Source organism: Bos taurus, chromosome 28 (assembly GCF_002263795.3).
Source record: "Bos taurus isolate L1 Dominette 01449 registration number 42190680 breed Hereford chromosome 28, ARS-UCD2.0, whole genome shotgun sequence".
Lineage (NCBI taxonomy): Eukaryota > Metazoa > Chordata > Mammalia > Artiodactyla > Bovidae > Bos > Bos taurus.
Window position 1 is genome coordinate 31,264,629 of NC_037355.1, and position 10,696 is coordinate 31,275,324.

At 41.4% G+C, this 10,696-nt stretch overlaps 1 long non-coding RNA gene across 1 annotated transcript in view; it reads left to right on the forward strand.

Annotated features, from left to right (window-relative positions):
• LOC101907017 (uncharacterized) overlaps positions 1 to 10,696 on the forward strand; it is a 166,467-nt gene that overhangs the window by 128,488 nt on the left and 27,283 nt on the right. The gene's annotated exons all lie outside the window — the stretch shown is intronic.

Here is a 10,696-nt window from a genome sequence, read left to right on the forward strand (position 1 = left end):
TCTCCATTGTTAACTATGGGCAGAAATCTAAGGATTGCCTGATATCTCTGAGAAGCCTCTTAACATGAAAGAAGTTAGAACAAACAAGAATGAAAGAAACTTGGAACAATCAGAGACTATACTGAGAAAAGAAAGCTTAACAGAAAACTCCTGTTGTTAATATCCTTAGAGAGAAAACGAGATAAGGAGATAATGTAGTCCCAAAGTAAAACCAGAATGTCATGCAAACGATATGCAGAAAATAAGAGCTCTTGAGAATTAAAAACATGGAACAGAAATGAAAAATCTATAGAAGATAATTTTTGTAGAAAGTAGAATAAGAAAAGGAAAACAGATGAAAGTAGGAGAGGAAAAAAAGAGCTCAAGAAGGTAAGTCCACGTAATTGGAGCTCCTGAGAAAAAGAATACATTATTTCAATAAAATCTCCCAGAACTGAAAAACATATGGTTCCATCATTAAGAATCCACCAAGTGCCCATGATATAAATGGACTCACAGCAGTACATAGGAATGTGAAATTTCAGAATTCTGGGCACATGTAGAGTCATGACTCAAGGGCTTCAGACTTTGAAACAGAAACAGTGGAAGCTAGGATATAACACAGCTGTGCCTTCAAAATTCTAATAGGAAATTTTTAACCAGGAAGTTTATCATCAACCAAACAAGATGGAGGATAGGATGAAGACAAGATTGAAGGTAGATGAATTCAGTATGAAATGTCTCAAAAATTTCACCAGAGGAAACTACTGGAAGAGATGTCCCATCAAAGCAGGAGAGTAAAGAAGAAAGAGGAAGATGTTGCTGATGAGGGGACGGGGTCTTCAGGGTGATCAACAAGGAAGATCTCAAGATGTGCAAGAGGTCTGGAGAGCCATTAGCTTAGAGTGATCCAGAGAGAGAACTTCCTGGGAGATTTCCCAAGGATGATGAATATGCTATTAGCTGATACATCTGGACATTTTGAGAGGAAACCTTAAAAGTTGGCTGGAATTTGGTATCAAACTATTGATAGATAATTGTTAACTCCTGGAAAAACAAAACAAAACAAAAATGCGCAGAAAAAAAGAATGTGTTCCAGTATGAAGGATATAGCTATGAACGCAAAATATGGTCTAACTCAACTTATGACTATATTGGAAAATGAAGGACAGATCAAAGGCTCTGTGTTTGTAGCATAGGAAGCGTGTGCCATAGTAGAAATCAATAGATAATGCTGAACTTAAAAATCAAGCAATAGTATTTATAAATTAAAAACATGGAGAAAATACCAAAGGTATCTTACACGTTTTATGTATTTAAACCTTTCTATGATGATCAGGGGCCTCTTTCGTAACTTTGAAAAATGTACTGATTGATGAGAATGATGGATGGGAATTCTTGGTGGGTCTCCATGGAGTAATGCTCTATTTGTGGCTCTCCCAAGGGAGGAGTTAATTGCATCACAGAATTGCAGGAATTCAGAGATAAAAATGTGAAGAGCACCTTGGGTCAGTTGACAAGTGACAGGCCGCCTGTGAGTTCTGCCCAGAATGAAGGGGCCTGAATTTTACCCGCTTCCCACCGCTGATCTTAGTGTTGACTCATCTCGGATGTTTCCTGGCTGTGAAAGGCATCCCCCCAATTCCTCACCCTGGGTTGCAGTGCCAGGCTGTGTGTATTTAGCGCCTTTAGAATCTAGCCTCATAAATCAGCTTGCCTCACCCCTTCTCTGTGGGAACAGCATTTCTCTGCCTTCCCTCCCATTAGTCTTTTGGTTTCGGGTAATGGCTCGCTGGGAATGAACATGGAGCTACACGAAACCAAGAGCAAATATTCCTCTCCTCTGTATTCCTCCTGAGTGGTTTTATTGGAAGCTGAAGATGGGCTCTGAAGATGGATCCCTCAGAAAGTCTTTAGTAAACCATTGGTCGTGGCAGTTTAGCCACTTACACTGAATTTGGTTGTTTCAATTTCATCACATTGGGTTGGTAATAAATGGTTGACTATTAGCACCCTCAGTGAGAATACCTGCAATTTATGGAATAACTGTACTGGACTTTGGAGTACTGGCATACTCTCTCTACTCCTCACAGCAGTCCTGGAAGTGAAACATTGTTTCATATCTGAGAAGATGAAGGCTTAGCAAGATTCATTCTTGTATTGAACCGATGTGTTGAGTGCCTGCATGTACCAGACAGTGTGCTGTCCCTGGGATTCCCATGGAGAGCAGGATGTCCATGAACCCTGTCCTTAAAGAGCTTACCAGCAGGGTGAGCGGACAAGTTGACAGGAGGGTATAATGCAGTGTGCTAAAGTGCTAGGGTGGGAGTGGTACAGAAGCCTGTGGGTGCAACAAAGGAGGCAGTTATCACTATCAGAGGGTCAGGGCAAACTTGCTGGATAATCGAGTTTTGTCCTGAAGGACAGAGTTACCTCAAAAAAAGGGGGCATAGGGAACAATGTGAACATAAGCCCCAGAAAAGAAAATATAGAGTTAGTGTTTCTTCTCCTTTCATAGATGCTTGATGAACATGGCCTTAGAGAGGATCAGCAAAGTGTGTGTGTAAACATACCCGAGGGTCTTGAAAGTCTGATCCTTTCCACCCCCAGACACATCCCACCCTTCTTTGCTCTGTAATGCAAGTTGAGTGACTGACCCAAGAATAAATGATGATTGCTGATTTGTTTTGTACAAAGCCTGGTTCTAAGCACTGCAGGAACTAAGGTGGGATGGTGTTATACAACTTGTCTCCATTGGCTCTAAAGCCAGCATTCTTTACCTCCTCATTGCCTTGTCTTGTTCTCGGACAGCTCGGTCCCAGCACCTAGCATATGCCCAGCTTTTTTTTTTTTTTTTTCTTTCAGGTACATTATTCTTTTTGTCTTTTTGACTATTGTTCACCCATTTCTCCTACCCGCTGCTTTTGGCAGCCACCAATCTGTTTTCTGTATCTGTAAGCTTGTGTACTGGCGAGGGGATGGTTGTTCATTTGTTTTAAGATTCCACGTATAAGAGAGATTAACCAGTATTTGTCTTTCTCTGACTTAATGGACTTAGTGTAATATCCTCAAGGTTCATCCGTGTTGGTGCAAAAGGAAAAATTTCATTTTTAAAAATTGTGTGTATGTACCAGTTTCTTCATGCTTTCATCCACCAATGGACACTTACATTGTTTCTAATTTTTTTGGCTCTTGTAAATAATGCTGCAATGAACATGGGAGTGCAGATATCTTTTTAAGTTAGTATTTTTGTTTTCTTCATGTAAATACTCAGAAGTGGAATTGCTCTGTCCTGTGGTAGTTCTAGTTTTAATTTTTTGAGGAACCTCCATCCTGTTAGCCAAAGTGGCTGCACCAGTTTACATTCCCACCAACCACACATCAGGATTCTCTTTTCTCTATTTCCTCATGCTGCTACTGCTAAGTCGCTTCAGTGGTGTCCGACTCTGTGTGACCCCATAGATGGCAGCCCACCAGGCTTCCCTGTCCCTGGGATTCTCCAGGCAAGAACACTGGAGTGGGTTGCCAGTTCCTTGTCTTTTTGATAATAGCTGTTCTGACAGGTATGAGGTGATATCTCATCGTGATTTCAATTTGCATTTCCCTGATGAGTGATGTTGAGCGTCTTTTCATTTGCTGGTTGTCCATCTGTATGTCTTATTTGGAAAAATGTATACTCAGATCTTCTGCCCATTTGAAAATCAGATTGTGTTTTGTTATTGGGCTGTGTGACCTCTTTCTATATATTGAACTTTAGCCCTTGATCAGGTGTGGTTTGCCAGTGCTTTATCTCATTCACTACGTTGCCTTTTCATTTTGTTGATTTCCTTTGCTGTGCTGCAGGTTTCTAGTTTGTTATAGTCCTCCTTGTTTATTTTTGCATTTGTTGTTTTTGCTTTTGATTGCACAGTACAAAAAAATGGACACAACTTGGAAAAGAGAATATAGAGCTAATGTTCTTTCTCATTTCGTACATTTGTGGTGAGCATGGCCTTAGAAATGGTCAGCAAAGTGTGTGTGTAAACACACCTGAGGGTTCTAACACCATGTTTTCTTGTAGAGTTTTATGATTTCAGGCCTTTTTCAAGTCTTCAATACATTTTGAATTAGTTTTTGTGTGTGGGGTAAGATAGCTGTCTCATTTCATTCTTTTGTATGTGGCTATCCGGTTTTCCCAATGCTGTTTATTGAAGAGACTGTCCTTTCCCCATTGTGCCTTCTCCTCTGATTTGTGAATAAATTGACCATATATGTGTGGATTTTTTTTCTGGATTCTCTGTTTTGTTTCATTGAACAGTGTATCTGTATTTTATGCCAATACTATACTATTTAATTATAATGGTTTTGTGATATAGTTTAGATCAGGGAGTGTGATGCTTCCAGCTTTGTTTTTCTTTTTCAAGATTGCTTTGACTATTCAGCGTCTTCAGGGGTTCTATACAAATTTTGGGATTATCTGTTCAATTTTTTTGTGAAAAATTCTGTTGGAATTTTGATAGCGATTGCATTGAATCTGTAGATGGTGTTGGGTAGTGTGACTGTTTTAACAAAATTGATTCTGTCAATCTGTGAACATGGAATATCTTCATTTGTTTGTTTCTTTTTCAGTTTCTTTCATTAATGTCTTAATAGTTTTCAGTGTACAGGTATTTTACCTCCTTGGTTAAATTTATTCCTTGATATCTTATTATTTTTGATGCAATGGTAAATGGAATTGTTTTCTTAATTTCTTTTGCTAATACTTTTATTCAGTGTATAGAAATGTTATACATTCCTATACATTAATTTTTTTAAAAAGATTTATTTTTGTTTTTGACTGTGCTGGGTCTTTGTTGCTGGACCTGAACTTTCCGAGTTGTGGCCAGTGGGGCCCAGTCTCTAGTTGTGGTGCATGAGTTTATTTCAGTGGCTTCTCTTGTTGCGGAGCGTGGGCTCAGGGGGCATGGGCTTCAGTAGTTGTTTTGCGTGGGCTTAGCTGCTCTGTGCATGTGGAATCTTCCTGGGCCCAGGGTCGAACCTGTGTCCCCTGCATTGCAAGGTGGATTTTTAACTCCTGGACCACCAGGGAAATCTTGTACATTGAGTTTTGTATCCCACAACTTTACTGAATTAATTCATTTATTAATTCTAATAGTTTTTTGATGGCGTATTCATGGTTTCTACATATAGTATCGTCATTTGCAAATAATGGCAGTTTTACTACTTCTTTGCCAACTTGGATGTGTTTTATTTCTTTTTCTTCCCTGACTGCTGTGACTAGAATTTCTAATACTAGATTGAATAAATTGGCAATAATGGGCATCCTTGACTTGTTCCTGTCCTCAGCCTCCCTGGTGGCTCATACAGTAAAGGAATCTGCCTGCAATGCAGGAGACCAAGGTTCAATCCCTAGGTCTGGAAGATCCTTAGGGAAGGGAATGGCTACCCACTCCAGTATTCTTGCTTGGAGAATTCCATGGGCAGAGGAGCCTGGTGGGCTACAGTCCATGGGGTTGCAAAGAGTCAGACACAACTTAGTGACTAACTTTTTTTTTTTTAAAGAAGAAAAGCTTAGGTCTTTTCACCATTATGACATCAGTTGTGGGTTTATTGTATATGGCTTTTATCATGTTCAGGTACATCCTCTGTACTCACATTGTTGAGAGTTTTTATCATGAAAGGGTGTTGAATTTTGTCAAGTGCCTTTTCTGCATCTATTGAGATGATCATATAGTTCTTATCCTTCATTTTGTTAATGTGGTGTATCATGTTAATTTGCAGTTGTGGAATTATCCTTATATCCCTGGTATAAATCCTGCATGATCATGGTATATAATCTTTCTAATGTATTGTTGAATTCAGTTTACTGGTATTTTGTTGAGGATTTTTGCATCTGTTCATCAGAAATATTAGCTTGTAGTATTCTTGGGTGTCTTTGCCTGGTTTGGGTATGATCTTGGTACAATGCCTTGTTTTTGAGTTGACTTGTCCTTTCTTTGGCTTCATTTAGTCTGTTGTTGAACCCCTCCAGTGTATTTTTTTCATTTCAGTTGTATGCTTCAGCTCTATGACTTCTGTTTTGTACTTTCTTGTAGTTTCTATCTCTTTGAAGTTCTCACTGTGTTCATCCATTCTTCCCCCCAGTTTGGTGAGCCCACTGGACCACTCTCTAGGAATGGGGACTGGCAGACACCATCTTCATGCTCTCCCTTTGCTGTGCTCCAGAGCATCTCCTGGAAGAGAGCTTTTACACATGTCTGGTGCCCGGTTTGTGGGTGCTATCCTGAAGATGCCTCTTGACTGCCTGACTCTGGAGACCAGGGTAGCTTACATTCCTGGTACCTAAGGATTATAATTAAGAATTTGTGTCACCCAGAAAGGAGCACATCTGCCTGTCTGGTACCCCCATTTTTGTGGCTTTTACCAGGGGACACCGCTATACTACTTGACTCTGGTGGCCAGTGGAGCTTAAGCTTGTGAATCCCACAGGACTGTAATCAACAGAGAAAGAGTTCTTAAACAGCTGCCACTCCTGGGGTACAGTGAGAGGCAACAGACCCAGGAGCTCTGTCTTTCTGTGAATGAGACCTATTAGCTAATCATCATGGCTGCGGCCTGAGGGACAGGCTTCTAATTAAACATATATCCGTGGGCTGACTGTAATCCTTTCTAGAGACTACAGAAAGCAGGCATTGTCTTTGTGCGTTTCTTCTGTCATATTCCAGAGCAAAGTGTCTCTTGGAGTGGAGTTTTGCACACATCTGGTATGCTGATTTTTACATCCGTGCCATGTTTTTTTGTGTGTGTGGCTGCCACTCAATGGATGCCCCTTGATCTTCTGGCTCTGGTGGCCAGGGCTGGGGCTTGCATTCCTGTGGGACTGTGGCAGTTGGAGAGATGGTTCTTGGCAGGCTGCTACTCCCAGGGCACTGAACAGACAGTGGACTGAGGCGCAGCCCCTAGTCTCTCTGTGAAGGAGGCCACTTTGTCCTGGTGCTCCGGGCTGAGACGCAGGCTTCAGGTGTGGCGTACATTTAGTGGCAATAGAGCTGTTCTCAAGGAACTTAGATGGCATCTTGGCTCTCTCCTTCTGCCTTGCTCCAACTCACCTGTATCTCCCAGAAAAGAGCTTTGACACTTGACTTGAGCCCCAGTTTCTATGACTGCCATCCAGCACACACCATCATTCTGCCTGGCTCTGGTGGCCAGTGTGATTACAGTTGTGATACCACTGGACTGTATATTTTGACATACTGTTAAAAGCTGCTGCCTGGGGGTCTGGCTTCTAATCAGACTGAATCCAGGTGCTAGGCTCTTCCCCTTAGGGGCACTGACAGGTCATGGCACATCCTCACCTACTGGGAGCTATTAAAAATAGCACAAAGTTTTGAAAGAAGACAAAGAGTGGGGCAGGGTTGAACAACAAGATTTATCTTCTATATGAGGCCTCTCTAAGACTGAAAGAGGTGGTTGCTTCATCTACTGTATAGAAACCAACACAGAGTCAAACAAAAGGAAGAAACAGAAGAATGTGTTCCAAATGAAAGAACAAGATAAAAACTTGAGAAAAAGACCTTAATGTAATGGAGATAAGTAAGTTAACTGATAAAGAGTTCTAAGTAAAGAGCATATGCTCTTTAGTGTAGGAGAAATTACAGGAGAAATGAGATGTATATTCCCTGCCCTCAAGGAACTTATGGTCCAGATGAGCCAACAGGACTTGTTATAAGAAAGCTGGATAGTGAACAGCACAAGGTGGTGTTTATTTATTTATTTTTAAAGGAAGTGAATGTCCCTTCTTGAGACCTCTTAGACTTTAATTGATCCTATTGCAATCTCCATCATATTCTTGAACATCTCATTTCATTTGACCTCTTGGTAGAAATACAACTTTTAAGCCGGATCTAGAAGACCCTGGGGAAATGTGACAAAGGAGTTCTTAGTCATCTGACTCCATAATGGTCCTAGAGTCTCAGTTTCCATTTTTTTTTCTGTGATGAATACTGGAATTTTTGTCATGAGCTTCATGTCTTTGCACTTTTGTGATTTCTCAGATGTAACTTTTGAGCCTGGGTGTTGATGCATGGAGGGCAGAGGAGGAAGTTTGGGGAGAGTACTCCTTCTGTTGTTGAGAGAGGCTAGTTTGCCTGAGTCAAGCTCTGTTGTCTAGGAGCTGTAGGTGGCAATTCAAGAAGTATCGTTGGGTATACTAGGGAAAGGACTGGCAGTGGCATGAATGAATGGGTATGTACTCATTTATGTAAAAAATTTCCCATGGAGGGCTTACTTTAGTTTTTAATTTAAAAGATTTTTATTTTTGGCATAAAATAATAAACATTTGTTATCTCACACAGTTTCTGTGGTTCAGGAGTCCAAGAGGGACTTTGCTAAGTGGTTCTGCTTAGGGTCTCTCCTGAGATTATAGTCAAGGTGTGGCCAGGTGCACAGTCCTTGAAGGACTGAATGAAGCTGAAGGAGTTATTTCTAAGGTGGCTGACTCACATGCTTGGCAATTTTGTGTAGATTGTTGGGAGAAGTCTTGGGCCTACTTTAATAATTCTCAGTATGGCCAGTGGACAACCTACAGATTTACTTTGTGTGTGTGTTCAGTTGCTTGGTTGTTTCCAACTATCTGTGACCCTATGGACTATAGCCCACCAGGCTCCTCTGTCCATGGGATTTTCCAGGCAGGAATACTGGAATGGGTTTCCATTTCCTTCTCCAGGGAATCTTTCCCAATCCAGGGATCAAACCTGCGTCTCTTATGTCTCCTTCATTGGCAGGTGGATGCTTTACCACTAAGATTTACTTTGTAAGAAATACAGATTCCTAGACTCTGCTCCATACCAAGTGGCTCAGAGTTCCTGGACTGAGAATTGAAAATCTGTATTTTTAATGAGCTCTGTGCTTGATTTTGATGTGTACACAAGGTGGAAAATTACTGGCTGGTTTTGTATGAAGCCTAGTTCTAAGCCCTGCAGGATTTAAAGAAGAGATGTACTTGCCCTCAAGAGGCTCACACTGATGAGAGAGAGAGAGAGACCAGCTTTTGCTAACTTTAACACAGAACACAAACCATGTTTGTTGAGGGTGCCTTATTGATCAGAGGAAGAATCTGTTTTACAACAAGTAGAAAGGAAATGCACCTGGTTGGTTAATTTCAAAAAGCATATCCCAGTCAGTGAGATTTTAGGGGAAGAGAAGTCACCTGCAGACTGTAGCATATTCTGCATCCTTTCAACTGGGGGTGGAACAGGGTAACAGAGTAGGGGTTTGACTAGATAAAAGTGAGATTCAGAAAAGGCTGAGATGTTTGTGGACCACTCATTACCCTTCAGATGAACATCTTGTCCTTTTAGTAAGGAAAACTCACAAGCAAAATTGACAGTAATTAGAAAAGGAGTAACCCAGGGTTCATCTGGCTCTACCTCAGAGTAAGGGCAACAACAGAGTCCGGAAGGGTTTGTACAGCAGACCAAACGTTGATATCACAAGTGGAAAATTTTTTGTTATTTATAGGTGAGTTCCCCTGGGTCAGAGTAAGAGACTTCTGGGTACGCTCAAACTTATTGTTTCTCCCACTGCCTTGGTGAAAGTTAGTATGAATAGTAAATGACGTCTTTGCATATCTATGTTTTCTTGGCTGTTCTATGTGAGGACATCACTTTCTGGAAAGTCTTGGACTGGGGAACTTTGGAAGCTTCCTTTTAGCTGTCTCATGTGAGTCAGGTTGGGATGAGAGCAGTTACAGCAGTCAGGTGCTGAGCAAGCTCGCCCTGTCCTTGGCTTTCACTCGGAGGCTGGGGTCTACTCAGAGGATAAGCACAGAAAAAGAGTCAAAAGTTTTCCACGGGGCACAGAAAAGTAACAGTTACTTGTGACTGAAAGAGTTAGCTCCGTGTAGGAGGTGATAGATGGAGTGGACTGAAAGGTTCATAGTGGAATAAAAAGACAAATGTTAAAACGTACATGCCATGTGGGCACTGTAGTGTTAGGACTTGTTAGATTGCAGGTGACGGGAAACCCAGCTCGGTTGGCCTCAACAGTATAGGGATCTTATTGACTACGTGTCTGGATAGGTTTCAGGGCAGGTTGATCCAGCGGCTCAGAGGATGTCCTCAAGAACTCATTTCAGGTCTTTCTCCTCTTGGCTACTCCTAACATCGACAGGCTGATCTCTTAGTCACCATCACAGAACTGCTACACATGTGGCTTAGTTTAGTTCATTCATAGAGAACGTGGTGTGTGAAGGCATATGTTTGAAGTGATTCTGGTGTCCAGCTGGGAGGTGCTTGTAATATGCATCTGTGACTGTTTTGTTCAGTCCAGCGAATGACTTTGTCCATCTACAGGTACAACTGCAGGGCAGTTAGGTGCATATTAGATTTGGTGGACACAGCCCTCTGAGACTGCCTATCTTATGGGGTAGTGAAAACAGTAGCTAAGAAAAACTAGAGAAAAAGTTGTCCCATTGCTCTGGGTGGCCTTTAAGACTGTTTCCAGCCACCCTTACTCTAGAAGCTTCTATTTGCTTTCTCTGTAATGTCCTGGGTGTGTTTTTGGCAGGCAGATTCTGGAGTCAATGAGTCAATTTCAGGAGTCAGAATGTAAGATGACTGTAGTTTCTGATCTTCAGCTTTTAAATCAAGCAAGAACTGCTTTCCAAAATGTGTGTTAGTCCTTGGCGGACGAGTCAACTTTGAGCATCGTGTCTGGCTATGTACGTAACCCCAGAATA